We start from the raw sequence: 16,899 nt of genomic DNA on the forward strand, positions 1-16,899 counted from the left end.
GAAAAATGTTAGTATCATATTGAAATAAATTCTAAAATATTTTTGGGGAAGTGTATACTATATTAAAACTTTTATTATATTGAAGAAGAATACATGAAAGATCGTTGTGTTTCCACTTTTAAACTTTTGGCAAAACCTACTACTGTCTTTTATCCTATTGTTTCATTTGAAGAAAGGTCATTTAGTTTTTCTAAAAAAGTTTTATTAATTCATATCATATTTAATCAGAAAGTACTTAAACATAGACAACTAAATAAAGCTTTAAACAGTGAATATATATATACAATAAAAATCAGATAAACTGACAGAATACTTTTACAAGATTCCCCAATAAAATACAGAACTTGGTGTTCAAAAGTGACAATAATCTTGACCAAAATGATCATATTCACTGATTTTGAATGTTTTTGAAATTTGTGTGCATGGAAGCATACAGTATTTTTTGGGCCTCCTTTTAGCATTGTTGAGTGGCATCTACCAATGTTGTCATAGTAGTTTAATTATTAGCATTGTGTGAGTCTATGATTACTTACTTAGTCTTTTTCTTATTTATTGATTTTAAGGTATTTCCTGTTTAGGCCTATGATGAAGAAAGCAATTGTGACTACTGTCTTCATTTGATGGACATACAACACTGCTTTTCTATCAGTTTTTTTTGTACTGCGTGGCATGTCTGTTGCTGTGATGTTGGAAACTATATCACTGATATTTCAAACACGAGCAGGGTCACCCAACAGAAAGAAGGCTCAGCAGAGCTTCCGACTAAGAACAGACTATGAAGAAGAAATAGGTTGTCTTTTTCTGAGGGATTGGTCAATGAAAACTTCATAAATAAAAGAGGGACATTATTAGATAAAGTAGAATCAACCAAAGAAAGTGTCTGGAGTAAACTTCTCAATCCTTCCTTCACTGAAAGGGCACAACTCAAAATGAGAAGAAACAGTTGCAAACATTTATTAATATTCGTAACATGGAATATATGAAGTATGAATATAGGAAAATTTCAACTCATCAAAAGTGTGATGGAATGTGTAAAAATTGATATTCTAGGCAACAATGAGCTGAAATGAACTGATTTTAGCCCCTTTGAATCAGACAATCCTAGAATACTATGTCTGGAATATAAAATTCAAGAGAACTTCAAGAACGCTCTTGAGGATAGGAACTGGAAACACTGGGAATCCAGGACAGATGATCCCTTCAGGACCAGTGATGAGAGTGAGGATACCGGGAGGGTGGGAGGGTGGTGGGGGATGGAAAAGGGGAACCTATTACAAGGATCTACATATAACCTCCTCCCTGGGGGACGGACAACAGAAAAGTGGGTGAAGGGAGACGTTGGACCATGCAAGATATGACAAAATAATAATAATTTATAAATTATCAAGTGTTCATGAGGGAGTGGGGTGGGTAGGCAGGGGAAAATGAGGAACTGATACCAAGGGCTCAAGCAGAAAGCAAATGTTTTGAGAATGATTAGGGCAACAAATGTACAAAAGTGCTTGACACAATAGATGTATGTATGAATTTTGATGAGTTGTATGAGCCCCCAATAAAATGATCGAAAAAAAGAAGAACGCTCTTGCAGTGTAAAGCAGCCTGTGATAAGGGAATACCTATGCACATACAAGAACATTTCCCCCGCTTGTCTGTCAATCTGTTGTAGTGTGGTGGCTTGTGTGTTGCTGTGATGATGGAAGCGATGTCACCAGTATTCTAATATTTTTTAATCACTTTATTGGGGGTTCTTACAGCTCTTATAATATTCCATACATAAATTGTGTCAAGTATATTTGTACATATGTTGCCATCATCATTTCCAAAACATGTTCTACTTGAGCCCTTGGTCTAAGGTCCTCTTTTTACCCCTCCCTCATTCACCCTCTCATAAATCCTTGATAAATTATATATTATTATTATTTCATATCTTGCACTGTCCTTTGTCTCCCTTCACCCACATTTCTGTTTTTCATCCCCTCTGGTGGGGCTATATACCCAACCTTGTGATGGGTTCCCCCTTTTACCCCCTTCTCCCTCCCTGACCATCCCAATATCCTCATGATATCGCTCCTCCCACTACTATTCCTGATGGGTTTATCTGTCCTGAATTTCATGTGTCAATAGCTCTTATCTGTACCAATGTGTGTTCTCTGGTCTAGCCAGATTAGTAAGGTAGAACTGGGTCATGGTAGTTGGAGTGGGGGGGAAGCATTCAGGAACTAGAGGAATGATATGTGATTCATCAGTGCTATACTACACATTGGTTGAATCATCCCTTCCTTATAATCCTTCTGTTGGGGTATATCCAACCCACTTGTTCACATCAATATAGTTGTTTGTTTTAGATCTTTTGATACCTCACTCCTGATCCTGTCGATACCTCATGATCATACAGGCCGGTGTGTTTCTTCCATGTAGACTTATTTGCTTCCCTGTTAGTATTTTTAAATACCAGTAGTGTCATCCAAATTGAACTGGTTTCAGCAGAGCAGATTAAGAATAGGCTGTGAAGAAGGAATTGGTTGTCAAATTCTGTGGTATTAGCCACTGAAAATCTTTCAACTAGCAGGAGGATATGCCCCGTTATTGAAAACTTCCTGAAGAACTGTGGAATATCATCTGGAGACAGTGCCAGAAGAAGACCCCCCTCAGGTCAGAAGGCACTCAAAATATGACCGAGGAGGAGCTGCCTTCTCTTTCGCATGTCAGTTGTACCGGCATCGTTTGAGAAAATGACAACTCTTTCCCCATTCAAGTATCTCGGCATCTTTGTCAAATATCAAGTGGTTCTAAAGATGTTTGGGTTTATTTCTGAACTGTCAATTCTAGTCTATTGTTTTATGTTAACCATTTGCTAAGGTGTCTGGCTGGTGCAAATGTTCTACACTTGGTTGGAAACCTAAGTATTAGGAGTTTGAACCCACCCAGAGATTATGCAAAACAACAACAACAGCAACAACAAACCCTAGTAATCTGCTTCTGTGAATATAGTAGCCCAGAAAAACTGTGGAGCAGTTCTAAGCTGTAACACATGGAATTGTCCTGAGTTGGAATGAACTTCACAGCCATGAGTTTTTCGGTAGGCCACTGAATATTTCAGTCTTAATAATGCTGTCTCTACATTAATAAATATGGATAATTTCCCATTTATGTAGGACTTCATTTCTTTCAATACTATTTTATAGTTTTCAGAGTTTAAAATTTGCATTTCCTTTCTTAAATGAAATTCTAATTATTCCTACCTAGTTTATTATTTATAGTGATATTATCAATCAAATTGTTTCCATAATTTAATTTTCAGATTGTTCATTGTGTATTCATAAAACTAAAAACATTTTGGTATATCGATCATGCATCCTTGTATCCTGCAACCTTGTTACTTGTCTATTAGCTCTCATCATTTTGCCCTGTAGAAATATAAGTCATGCTATCTAGAAATAGTATTAAGTAATGAGAGCAGACATCTTTGCCTTGTGTCTGTTCTTATTGGGCTTATAAGGATCTAGTATTTTGAAATTCAGTATGTTATTAGCTATGAGCTGTACCTAAATGTCCCTTTTCATGTTGAGCGACTTCCTTTATATTCTTAATTAGACAAGTGAGTTTATCAAGAAAGTGTGTTTGATTTTTGCAGATGATTCTTATGTATCTATTGAAATGATCTTGCCATTTTATTTTTTATTTTATTGATATGATATGTTTCATTTTCTATGTATCTTAATGCCCCAACATACGGGGCATTGATGTAGCAAGACCTTGTTTGTTCGCCAATGAACAGCACACCACTCTCGGTACAGATGTCTTCTGCTTCCTCAGGCGCTTTGTGTTTTCCAGCTTAAGTCCTCAGGTTACAAGTATGTCTGGGGTAGAGTCCAGTTCACCCAGTGGAGCTCCCATATGGGGTCTCCTCCATGCAGACCTCTGGAACATAATGTGCACCCTGAAGATCCAGGATTCAGTGCCCCAGTGTTCTACGACACTCAGCCTGGGTTCCCGGGATATCCCCAGACAGCCTAGGTTAATTCTGCCCTCCCACTACAAACCACTAAAGACTCTCTCCATGTAACGATCCCAAGAGCATCCTCAGTCTCTCCTCCCACCTGGAGGTCAGCACTCCCTCCCCTCCCCACAACATACATGCACCTATGTTGGCCAAAACTTCATCATTCCCTCTCCCCTCTCCTGTGCTGTCCTCCCATCAATAAGCCTTGTCCCTCTGACAGAGTCACCTCAGTTTCAGGACCTCCCCCCAGGTCTGCCTGGCGACCACTTAGCAGATAGCCTCCCCCAACTCCCTGACCATTTGATCCCAGCTATCGTGAGATGCCCTACGGCCCAGTGACCTACACTATACTTACCTGGAGCAGATGGTGTGTGGTTCACTGCTACTGGTCCAGCTCTTTACCAGGCCATCTGGTCCCCAGCCAGAAGACTGGATGGCCTGTAAGCTTGAACTTGTGCCCATTCTGCTGTTTGCTCCTACTGCAGTGGACTCAGACAGTATTTGTCCTTTTGTGTTTGACTAACTTCACTCAGCATAATGTCTTGCAGATCCTTCCAGGAGTTGAGGTGCTTCATCGTTGTTTCTTAGGAATGCATAGTATTCCACTGTGTGTATGTACCAGAGATGTTTATCCACTCTTCTGTTGATGGGAATTTAGGCTGTTTCCAGCTTCTTGTTACTGTGAACTGTGCTGCTATGAACACGGGGGAGCAAACATCTGTTCATGATGTCTTTCTTATTTCTTATTTCTTTTGGGTATATATGCCCAGTAATGGTAATCCTGGATCATATGGTAGTTCAATTGCCATCTGTTTCAGATATTGTCATATCTCATTCTACAGTGGCTGTATGTAATTACAAGTCCACTAGCAGTGGATAAGAATTCCTATCACACCACACCCTCTCCAATATTTGTTATTCTCAGTTTTTTTTTTTTTTAATTTGGCCTATACTAATGGGCGTTAGGTGGTATCTCATTGTTGTTTTGGTTTGCATTTCTCAGAAGGCTAATGACGGAGCATTTCTTCATGTGTTTATTAGCCATTTGAGCGTCATGCTTGTCTGTTCAGGGCTTTTGCCCACCTTCTTAGAGAGCTATTAGTTTTTCTCTTGTTGTAAAATTCTGTAGATCTTAGTAATTAGTCTGTTGTCTTTCCCAGTCTGTGTGCTCTCTTTTTATTCTTTTAATGAAGTCTTTCGATGTACACAAGTGTTTTACTTCTAATAGTTCCCATTTATCTATTTTATTTTCCATGGAATATCTTTCTTTTTAAAGTTCTGATACCCCAATAGTCCCTGCACTAGAGTTCCAACTTTGTCCCCATTTTTTCATTGATGATCCGGATAACTTTGGGTTTTTCATCTAGGTATTTGATCTACCTTGAGTTTATTTTTGTGCATGGAGTGAGACATGGGTCTTGTTTGATTCTTCTGCACGTGGATATCCAGCTTTGCCAACACCATTTATTGAAAAGATCACCTGCTTCCCGTTTAATGTTTTATGGGCCTTGGTCAAAAATCAAGTGCCTGTCTGTGGATCTTTTTATTTCTGGGTTTTCTGTCCTGATCCCTTGATCTGAATATCTATCATTATACCAGTTCCAGACTGTTTTGACAACTGTGGGTACGTAGTAGGTTTTGAGGTCAGGTAGTGCAAGGCCACCTACTTTGTTCTTCTTCTTGAAGAGTTCTTTGCCTATCCTGGGCTTCTTCCCTTTCCATATGAAGTTGGTAATCAATTTTTCCATTTCTTTGAAGAATGATGCTGGAATTTGGATCGTATGGCAGTTAAATAACCTCCTATCAACTTGAGCGAGGAGGTTGAGTCTAGCCTGTTAATCAGTTTGCAGCTTGGTGACCTCATTTGGAGGTTTGATGGAGATAACTAGTCACTGGAGGCCAGACCTCCCTTCTCTTTCTGCCTTCCCTTTCCTGCTATTGAGACATTCTGGAGGAGACACATGGAGACCCTTGTCAGTATTGAGATGCTTCCACTGCCAGTGGATGCACAAGACCTTGTACCCACTGGCCTGTGATTTATGGACTAGAATCAGACATATGGGCTAATATCGGACTTATGGACTTGAGTTGGACTGGGCTGGGATGCTTTCTCAATATACAATTGCTCTTTTATATAAAGCTCTTTCTTAAACACTTGTGAGTGTCTCTGGATTTGTTTCTCTAGTCAACCTAGACTAACACATATCAGGATTTCATTGCATTGTAGATTGCTGTAGGTAGTGTTGACATTTTCACAATATTGAGTCTTCTGATCCACGGACATGGATTATGCATCCATTTGTGTAGACACCGTTTGTTCTAGTAATGTACTATAGTTTTCTTTGTATAGGTCTTTTGGTTTTTGGTTAGTTTTTTCCCCTAGGTATTTCAGTTTTTGCGTGGTTATTGTGAATGTTACTGATTACTTGGTATCATTTTCTGTATTCTCATCACTGGTATGTAGGAATCCAATTGATTTCTACTTGATAATCTTGTATCCTGCTACTCTACTAAACTCCTGTATTGTTTCCAGCAATCCTATTGTGGACCCCTTAGGAGTCTCAATATACAAAATAAAAATGTCTACAAATAGCGAAAAATTTCACTTCTTCTTTACCCAATCATACACCCTTGATATCTTGCCTTTGTCTAATGGCATAGGCCATGACTTTCAGCACCAGATTGAATTGAAATGGGGAATAGGTGCATCCTTGTCAGAGTCCCTTATTCAGTGGAAATGCTTCCAGCTTTTCTCCATGGAGTGTAATATTAGCTATTGGTTTTTCATATATGGCTTTTATTGTATTGAGGATTCCCCCCCAATCCTGTCTTCTTGAGAGTCTTTACTAGGAATGGGTGCTGGATGTTATTAAATGCTTTTTCGACATCGGTTGGTATGATCACGTGGTTCTTGTCCTTTTTCTTATTGGTGTGGTGGAGTACATTCATTGTTTGTTGAGTGTCAAACCATCCCTGCATCCCTGGTTTGAATCCCACTTGGTCATGATGTACTATTTTTCTGATGTGTTGTTGGATTTTATTGGCCAGGATTTTGTTGAGAATTTTTGTATCTACGTTCATGAGAATTATTGGTCTGTGGTTCTCTGTCCTTGCGTGGTCTTTGTCTGGTGCTGGTATGCTGGCTTCACAGAATGTGTTTGAGAGTTTGCTCTCTCTTTATGTGTTCTGGGAGAGTTTTTGTTGGGTTAGTGGCAGCTCTTCTCTAAATGCTTGGTAGAACTCTCCTGTGGCACTATCTTGACCAGTCGGTTGGGAGTTTCTGGATGACCTTGTCTATTTCTTCTTTTGCTATAGGTCTGTTCAAGGTCTTAATGTCCATATGTGTTAATTTGGGAGAGAGTGATTTTTCATGTCTTTTTTCATGTTCTCGAAATTATTGAAATTGTTGGAATACAGTCTTTCATAGTTCTGTGTAATTAATCTTTTTATTTCATTAGGGTCTTTTGAGGCTTCCTGCTTCATTCCTAATTTTGGATATTGATGTCTGTTCCTTCTTTTCTTTTGTTGTTGGCTAGTTGTTTGTCTGGTTTTGTTGAACCTTTCAATGAACCAACTTTTTGCTCTGTTGATTTTTTCCACTGATCTTCTGATTTCCAGTTCATTTATCTCTGCTCTAATTTCTATGATTTGTTGTTGATAGGGTTATGCTGTTGGCTCTGTTCCAGCTGCTGGAAGTGCCGAGTTAAGGGGCTGATCATCCTTCTCTCTTCTTTTTTCATGTGTGCGTTTATTGCAATAAAGTGACCTCTGATAACTGCCTCTGCAGCGTCTCATGAGTTTTGGTATGTTGTATTGTTGTTATCTTTGGTTTCTAGGAATTTCTTAATTTTCTCTCTAATACCCATGCCTTTTTGAGAAACGTGTTATTAAGCCTACAAGTGTTTGTCTTTTTTTATTGTTGATTTCCAATTTTATGGTGCTGTGGTCACAGAAGGTGGTTTGAGTGACCTCTATGTCTTTGAATTTCTCATGCTTGCCGTGTGCCCCAGCAAGTGGTCTATTTTTGAGTATGAGCTGTGTACATTGGAGAACAATGTGATTTTTTCTGATGTTGGTTGGAGAGCTCTGAAAATATCTATTAGGACAAGTTGTTTCATAGTGTCATTCAGATCTTCAGTTTTTTAAATTGAGTTTCTTAACTGTTGATCTATCTTTCTTTGAGAGGTATGTATTGAAATTACCTACTACAATTTTTCTTGATTCAATGATTTCTCTTTTCATCTCTGAGAATTTGGTTGATGAATTTCAAGGTTCTTTCACTGGGCTCATATATGTTTATTATGTTTACAGGTTATTGGTTTACTGATCCCTTGTGCATTATGTAGAATTCTTATCAATTGTGTCATGTTCCTTGAGGTTCTTTTGTCAGAGATTAGTATTGGCGCCCTATTTGTCATTTGCTTGGTAAATTTCTCCCGTCCTTTGACTCTCAGTTTGTTTTTGTCTGCGAGTTTGAGTTGTATCTGTTGAAGGCAGGAGATTGATGGATTTGGTTGTCTAATCTAGTCTCCTTCCCTTCATCTTTTAATAGATGTGCTTAACCCATTAACATTCAGTGTAATTAAATCCAAATGTAGATTAGTTACTTTCATCTCATACTATTTGTGTTTGCTATTTTCCTTTTTTCTCCTTCAGCAGATGGGGTGTGTGTGTGTTGTGTGTGTGTGTGTGTGTGTGTTATTTTTGTCTTTGTATCTCTGTTGGATCTGTAATGTTTTGGGTACTGTTTCAGTGTGTTGGTTTTTGGATGGTGTTACATAGTATTGTGGTTCCATGTTTGTGGGCTGTGGTTGCTGGTTTTCTGCCCATAAAGCACTGGAAAGTATTTTCGTGATGCTAGTTTTGTTATTATAACGTTTCTAAAAATTACCTTATTAGAGAAGATTTTAACATCGCCTTTAAGCTTGATGGAGCGGTTTGCTGGATGAGGAATTCTTGGATTGCGATTTTTGTCTTTCAACTTTCGGAGCACGTTTGCTCTCATTTCTTCTTCCCTGCACAGTCTCTGTGGGGAGGTCACAGCTCTTTCTTATCTGACTACCTTTATATGTGACTGCTTTTTTTCTCTCTAACGGTTCCCATGATTCTCTGCTTTTCCTTGAAATTAGATCATTTGACTAGTATACGTCTTGATGTGTTTTTTTGGAGGGGAGTTTAATCTAATTGTTGTTCTCTCTGCTTTCTAAATGGTTATCATCTCCACTTTTGTGATATTGGGGACATTTTCTTCTAAGAATCCTCTTAATATTTTAACTTTAATCTTATTTGTTTCTTCCAGTTAAGGGACCCTGTTAATTCGAGTATTGTTTTGCTTCATTTTCCCACATCATCTTCAGGGTTTCTTCAGATTCTTTTGCTTCTTTGCTTGACTTTTCTCTTGTCTGCTGAATTCTGCTTGGTTATCTTCGAGATCCTGATTCGATTTTCCATTTCTTCCATTCTATTGTTGAGATCGTTCACTTTCGAATCTATTTCCGCTATGTTATTCTGTAACTCCTGGACTTCCTTTGGTGTGAAGGTTCTAGTATCTCTGTTTTTTCATTATTTTTTCAGGATTCATCCCCTAATTTCCTGTATGGAATATTCAACAATATTCTCAAACATTCTTTCACAGGCTGTTCAAGGACTCTTCTTATGTGTAAACCATTGAGTTTGGTTCATATTCCATAATTGAGTTTTGTTTCTCTAGATTTTTTTATAGTAGCTGCTGGTGTTGGCTGTTGCTCGCATCACATCATGGGTGAGTGTAATCTTCTGGGGTGTATAAGGGGCAGAGAGGTTGGCTCTTTAAATTAGGGGAGGATCAGATAGGTGCTGGAAAATGTATTGCGTGTAGATGAGGAGGGAGTGTTAGATGAATGAGTAGGATGATTAGGGTTTAGTTGCTAAGGAGTAGGTTTAAAGTGGTGGCATTACTAATAGTAAGCCTTCCCTTAGGTATAGTAATAAGTTGGAAAAGAGGGTTATGGGAGAAGTGATTTTAACTGTTAAGTTAAAGGAGAGTGTGTGTTGCTGAGTTGGAGGGAACAGGCTCATGGGGTTATCCTAGTTGGTGTAAGGGAGGAGTATAATGAATCTTCCAGAGTCCCTTATTCACCCTGTGTATTACGTAGGGAGAATGCAGTCTTTCTGTTATTGTGCTTATGACAGTGGATAGTTCTGCAAGACTCAGATCTATTCACTTCTTAGGTGAGGTCCTAGGGTGTAAGTGGAATATTGTAATGGATGCCCCAGGGAAGAGGGGGTTCCGATCAGAGGGTGATCTTGCCTGTAGCAGGAAAGCTGCCCAGAAACCCAGAAAAGCCAGGTTCCATTTTCTCTGGCTGAGTGAGGAGTTTTGTGTTTCCTTTTTCTAAACAAAATAGGAACATTTCTACTATCCCCTTGGAACCCTCAGAGCTATGGATTCCCACATCTCCTTGGTTTTCGGGTACTAGAGTTCTCTCCAACTAGCTGGGGCTATTTATTTTCAGAGCCACCAGGGGACGGAGCTGGGTGTTGGCTAGGGATTATATAGCCAATGGATACTATACTCTGCGGGCTTCCATGGCTTCAAATGTGAGACTTTAACTGTTAACCGGAGTAGAAAGTCCTGCCTTTCTCCCTCAGAGTGGCTGTTGGTTTCAAACTGCAGACCTCATGGATCATAGCCCAAGAATAACTCTGAATTCCTGATAGATATGTTCTGACCTTTACTTGTGAAGAAAAATGAATTTAAACCACTGTTTTTAGGCATTTTTTGTTTTATATAGTTGAACCGAATCCAACTGGTTCTTATACCCTCTAGCCCTCTGTCTGGATTCAGTGCATAATGGAAATGTGTTTTTTTCCCCCTGTGGAAGCTGAATTCTACATCTCTTGCCAAACTTTTCAGTTTCATTTGTGTCTATGCAAATGTTTCTGTTAGGTAGTTTAGCATAGGTACTGAGGCATTCATTACGCATGCTCAGAGGTTTGAGCTTCCAGCCAGGAAGGGGTGGTACACCTAGGTGGGCTTTGCACCTGGATTTGCCCGTCTGGGCCAAGTGAATTCAATTCAGCCAATGGGGTAGACCAGCGTCATCAACCACACCTTCCTGCGCAGGAATTAAAAGACCGGATCCCAGACGGAGCCCACCATGTGACTTTTATTGAGCAGATTCTAGGCAGGCTGTACAGAGATGAGGGGCCCTGAGGGTGCTTGTGCAAACCTGAAACTTCTTTTAACTTTCATAAAACTCACTTGGATCATAACCTAGGCTTCAAAGTGAATTCTCTCTCCTGCGAAGCCAAGGACCGAGGTATATCTCTCCCACAAGAGATCTAACATTTTCTGTATCTCAGAGTCACTTTCTTTTGCTAAGAGTTCATTTACTGTTTTATAAGAGACTTGTTTTTATTGCACATTTAAGTGATTTAACTGTTATCCTCTAAATAATTTCTTCATAGGTGCCAGAAATGCTTTCTGATTTCACTTACATTTTAAAACCAGTGTTTCCATTTAGCCTTTTCTTTGAGCACACACTAGGCTATTCATACACAGCCATCCATCCTATAACTATTTTAATCACTATTATTGTTAGAGAGGCACACATTTAAATATAAATACTGCTATACCTACAACTCACAATTTTGGATATTGACTTCTAATTTCAAATGTTTATCAGAAATTTTAATGTCATTGATTTAACATTTTATTTAATTTAGTCAGAAATATTGTACCACTTGAATCACTTTAACATTTATTGAGACATGGTTCATTACTCTGAATATTATTAATGTTCTATGAAAAATCTAGAAAATTCCTGATTTTGGGTTAAAATAAATTTTTATTCTGATTACATTTGAAGATTAGTCAAGTCTTTTTTTATACTTAATGATTTATCAGTACTAGTTCAGTTGGTTAATTAAACCAATCATCTATTAGTTTGCCATACTATGATGACTTGTATATTACTGTTGATGCTGGAAGCTATGTTACTGGTGTTTCAAATGCCAGAAAGGTCACCCGAAGGGAACAAGTTCAGCGGATCTTCCACACTAAGAATAGACTCCGAAGAAGGATTTGCCTGTCCACTCCAGAGGAAGTAGCCACTGAAAAATTATTTCTAAACATTTTAAGATACTGAAGGCTTAATGGGTAAAAGCAGAACAATTATTCGAGAAAGTGCCGAGATGGTCCCCTCGGGTAGAAGGAATGGAAATTCCCGAGCACTTTATTGTGCTCACATGGAGCTTAGATGTGGCTCGAGAGGTAGTTGTGCGAACCGAGTAAGGGAATACTGCATGGTTTATAATTCAGCAATGGTGCGTGTCAGGTTGTATCCTCTTAGCATATTTATTCAACCTGAATGCTGAGCAAGTAATCAGCACATCTAGATGATATGAAGAAGAATGTAGTATCAGAACTGGTGGAAGGCTTATTAACCCGTGCTATGCAGATGATACAAGTTTGCTTACTGAGAGTGAGGATGAATTGAAATACTTGCTGATGAAAACTAATAATTGAAACCTTCAGTATGGATTATGATTCAGTGTAAGGAAGACTCAAATCCTCACAACTGCACCAATGGAGAAAGCGTTAAAGTTGTCAAGGGGTTTTCCTTGCTTGGATCCACAATCAAAGCTCACAAAAGCAGCAATCAAGAGATCAAAAGATGGGTGACATATAAAATCCTATCATCTGCAAATAGTTAAAATTTCACTTCTTTGCTCATTTGTATTGCTTTGATTTCATTTTGTTGTCTAAAACTTCCAGTAGGATGTTGAATAATCATGGTGATAAGGGACACCCTTGTCTAGTTCTAGTTTTCAGGGGAAATATTTTCAGTTTTTCCCCATTGAGTGTGATGTTGGTTATTTGATTTTTGTATGTGGCCTTTAATATGTTAAATAATTTCCCTTTTATTTCCATTTTATTAATTGTTTTTATTAGCATGAGGATTATATATTGCCAGATGCTTTTTCTAAAACTAGTGATATGATCACGTTGTTCTCTGTATTGTTTATGTGGTAAACTACATTGATTGCATGTTGAACCATCCTTGTATCCCTGGTTTGAATCCCATTAAAAAAATATGCGTTCAGATTCTATTGCACAGAATTTCGCTGAGAATTTTTGCATGTGTGTTCATGAGGAGTGTTGTCTGTAGTTTTCTGTGTTTGTGGGGTCTTTGCCTGGTTTTGGCATCAGGGTTATGCTCACTGCATTCAATGAGCTTGGGAGTGCGCTGTGCCTTTTTGTACTTTGGAATCGTTGGTGTGGAATTGGTGACAGCTCTTCCTTGAACACTTGGTAAAATTCCACTGTGAAGCCATCTTGTCTTGGGTTTTTCATGGTTGGAAGTTTCTTGATGACCTTCTCTATTTTTTTCCTTGTGTCTGCTCAGGTTTTCTGCATCTGTCTGTGTTAATTTGTATAGATGATGCATATCTAGGTATGGTCCCATTTCTTCTAGACTATCCAATTTATTGGATTACAGTCTTTGGTAGTACTGTGGTATTGTCCTTTTTATTTCATCTGCATCTGTTTTCATGTAACCCTTCTCATGTCAACTTCCAGATATTTGCATGTTTCTCTTCTCTTTCCTTTGTTAAGTTTGCCAATTTTTGTTGATCTTGTCAAACAATCCATTTCTTGTTTTGTTGGGGTTTTCCTATTGTTTTTGGTTTTCCTGTTCATTTCTTTCTTCTCTCGTCATGATTTCTTTCCTTCTGTTGTTGGAGCCTTTATGGTGTGGGACTTCTCTCATCTTGGTGGGACTTCTCTGGGACTTGCTTGTTACCCTGTGGACATATTGTACATTTGTGTTCTGACTTACTAGTACAGAAGGTTGGATGTTCATAGAAGCACTCCATCATTTAGAGGTAATAGTATATATGGGTTTAGCCTTGTTTTGAGATAGGTGTTAAGACACAAATAAGCTGCACAAGTAAGTGCTTCAAATTCTCCTTTCTCAAACTTCTGCTTTGTTTCTTTCAGTCTTTCAACCTACAAGTGGGTACTCCAAAAAATAAAATCAGGAAAAAGCTCTGCTGGGCGCAGCATTCATAGCATGCATTTTGACACCTAGGTGAGCATCCAGCAACTCACTCTGAGCTAGCACACACAGTGACATCACCTGGGAAGATTCTCTCTGGTCACAGTGAATTTTTTCATAAAAGCAGTGTTCAAACCTATTTTCTTGTGATGGCCAATTTGAGAGAAAAGAGTGTGGCTGTAAAATTTTGATTCCTGCTTGGGAAAAGAAACTGTTGTGATGTTGAATACAGCTTACAAGGATGGCACTATGGGAAAACTCAAGTGTATGCGTGTTTTCTCATTTCAAAAAGGTGAAATGTTGATGACAGGCCTCTTTGTGGACTCCATCAACTTCCCAAACAGATGAAAACGTTGGCAAAATTTGTGCACTTGTGCTCAAATACCAACAAGAGACCGTTGAAAACATGGGGGAGTTGTCTGGACTAGTTGGAGCTCTGGTCAGTGAATTTTGACAGAAGATTTGGGGATGAGAAGGGTCGCTGCAGAATTCGTGCCTCGGGTTCTGGCTGATCAGAGAAGGAGCATCGAATGGAAACATGCCTCGCTTAGAAAGAACAGCTCTGAGCCACTCAGACTTTTCTCCTAAGGTCGTTACTGGGGGCAAGACATGGTGCTAATTACGACCCTGAAAGGAAACATCAACAAGCAGTGGAAGACGCCATCTCACTTTGCCCCGCTAAAGCTTGTTAAGTGAAATCTAAGATCGACGATGCTAATTTTGTTGTTGTTGCGAAGGGGTTGGTGCATCTGGAATGTGTCCCACCAGGCCAGACTGTTGATCAATCTTTCTATATAGAGGGTCTGAAAAGATGGTGTAACAGTATGTCACAGAAAAGGCCTGATTTGTGGCAGACAGGGTACTGGTTTTGCCACCATGACAACACACCTAATCATGCAGCCATCTCATTGCTCCAGTTGGGCAGAAAACAACATGCCTCTTTTGCTCTGACCTTGCTCCATGTGATTTATTTTTGTTTTGGTTTCTGTGAATGAAGGGCGACATGAAAGGGCAGTGATTTGACAACACAGAAGAGGTGAAGAACAAAATGAGGGCGGTGCATCTGTCATCCAAAGAGATGAATTAGAAAAACTGTTTCCAAGAATGGAATCACAGAGTTGAGAAATGTAAGTGCATGAAGGTGATATGGTTGTTTTGTTAAAAAAATTTTAAAAAGGAATACATAGCTTTGAAAAAAATGTTCCCTTATTTTGGGGTGGGTACCCCCTCATATACTCTTATTAATATAGATTAATTCCTATGGCTAATTGGAATTGCTTTTGACTAATTGCTTTTAAAAGATCAGTCCTTGTTTAAAGATTGTATAGATGAAACAATGAAACTACTGAAAGTAAGCAGCTGTAGGGATAGTCCTGAAGGGATGCAGGAAAGAGAACTTTTTACCCGGAAAAATTTTGGTCCATATACCTAGTTGGTCACTTTGCCTGAAGTATCTCAATGGAAAAGAAAGCAGAAAATATTAAAAACTAGAACAACTTTAAAATGAGTCGAATGGGAGATCAAAATGATAAGATGTTAAACTTTAACTTTACCCTATCTGTACAATATACTTTCTAATGTAGTCTGCATGATAGCAAGACTATTCACATCTCTGGTCTCTGGTCAGAGGGGACTCATCCCTGTGTATTTTCCCTCCTCTTTTTCTTTTAAAATTGAAACAACTTTTAAAAGGGTCAAAAGGGAGCACGAACCATAAGGTATTACATTTTACCCTAACTACATCTACCATAATCAACTTTACGATGCTCACTGTCTGATAACAGGGCTATTCACACCCCTCAAGTATGAACAGAGGGGATTCCCTGGAGAGAATGTAAGGACAATGAACATGGATTTTGGGCTTCCACTGTCATGCATAGCCTTCTGTAAACCAGGTGTTCATAAGTGGGGCTTTGATACCAATCCTAGAGGATATATTTTCAATCATATTCTGGTTTAAACAGAAGATGGTTGGCAATTTTATTTTATGCTTCTAGATCTTTGTCTATTGATATAAAATTTAGAATATGCCTATGGTGGTTTCGTACACTCCTTGGTCTGTTTCTTCTTCAGCTTCCTTTCTTTTGTGCGTGATTTAATTTGAGCCTACTTACACTCCACTCTTCATCATCTCAGGCCCCAAATGCATACGCAGACCTTGTAGACAGGTGATTGCAGACAAACACTTCAGATCATTAAGCCTCTAAATGGGCTGGTCCAAGTCTCTGTTCTGTTCTGGGCCCCTATCCAGATGTCCACTTCCCTAGATCCTTCCACTTCCAACCCCCCACCCCCAGCTCGAACTGTTCAACACATATTTTAGTAGATAAGCATGATCTATTATATTTATCACTCCGTTAGATTATTTTTTCGACTCTAATGAATACTCTAATAAATATTAGAGGATAAAGGTGATTTTGAGTTACTGAAGAAAGCCTATTTAGATTGTACGTCGAGTTTTAATGATTTTCATTGGCTTTCTGAAGTAATGCATTTTACCTTTGTAATCTAATTAGGGTATAAATTCTATTGTTTTTATGAACCGTAAGAATACCCAAATTAAATCAAACACAGGGGGAAAATAAACAGTCCTTACGATAATTTGACACACCAACCAACTGATAACTGGACCCGAAGGCGGATATTCCTCAGCAGTTTGTAATTAAGGTAGAACAGTGATGACTGATTAAAACTGGAAATGCTGAGGTAAAGTTGGATTTAGAAGATTATATCTGGAAGTACTGTGGTAAGAGTGATCTCCAGAGCTATGAATTGGGACATGATATAAGGAATATGGATTTTTCTTTTCAAAATTGGAAAACATCATGGAGAGAAGTTTGCTGAGAGCACGCAGTA

Source organism: Echinops telfairi, unplaced genomic scaffold (genome assembly GCF_000313985.2).
Source record: "Echinops telfairi isolate 266 unplaced genomic scaffold, ASM31398v2 ScPeMD7_2;HRSCAF=8, whole genome shotgun sequence".
In the NCBI taxonomy this organism is placed as follows: Eukaryota; Metazoa; Chordata; class Mammalia; order Afrosoricida; family Tenrecidae; genus Echinops; species Echinops telfairi.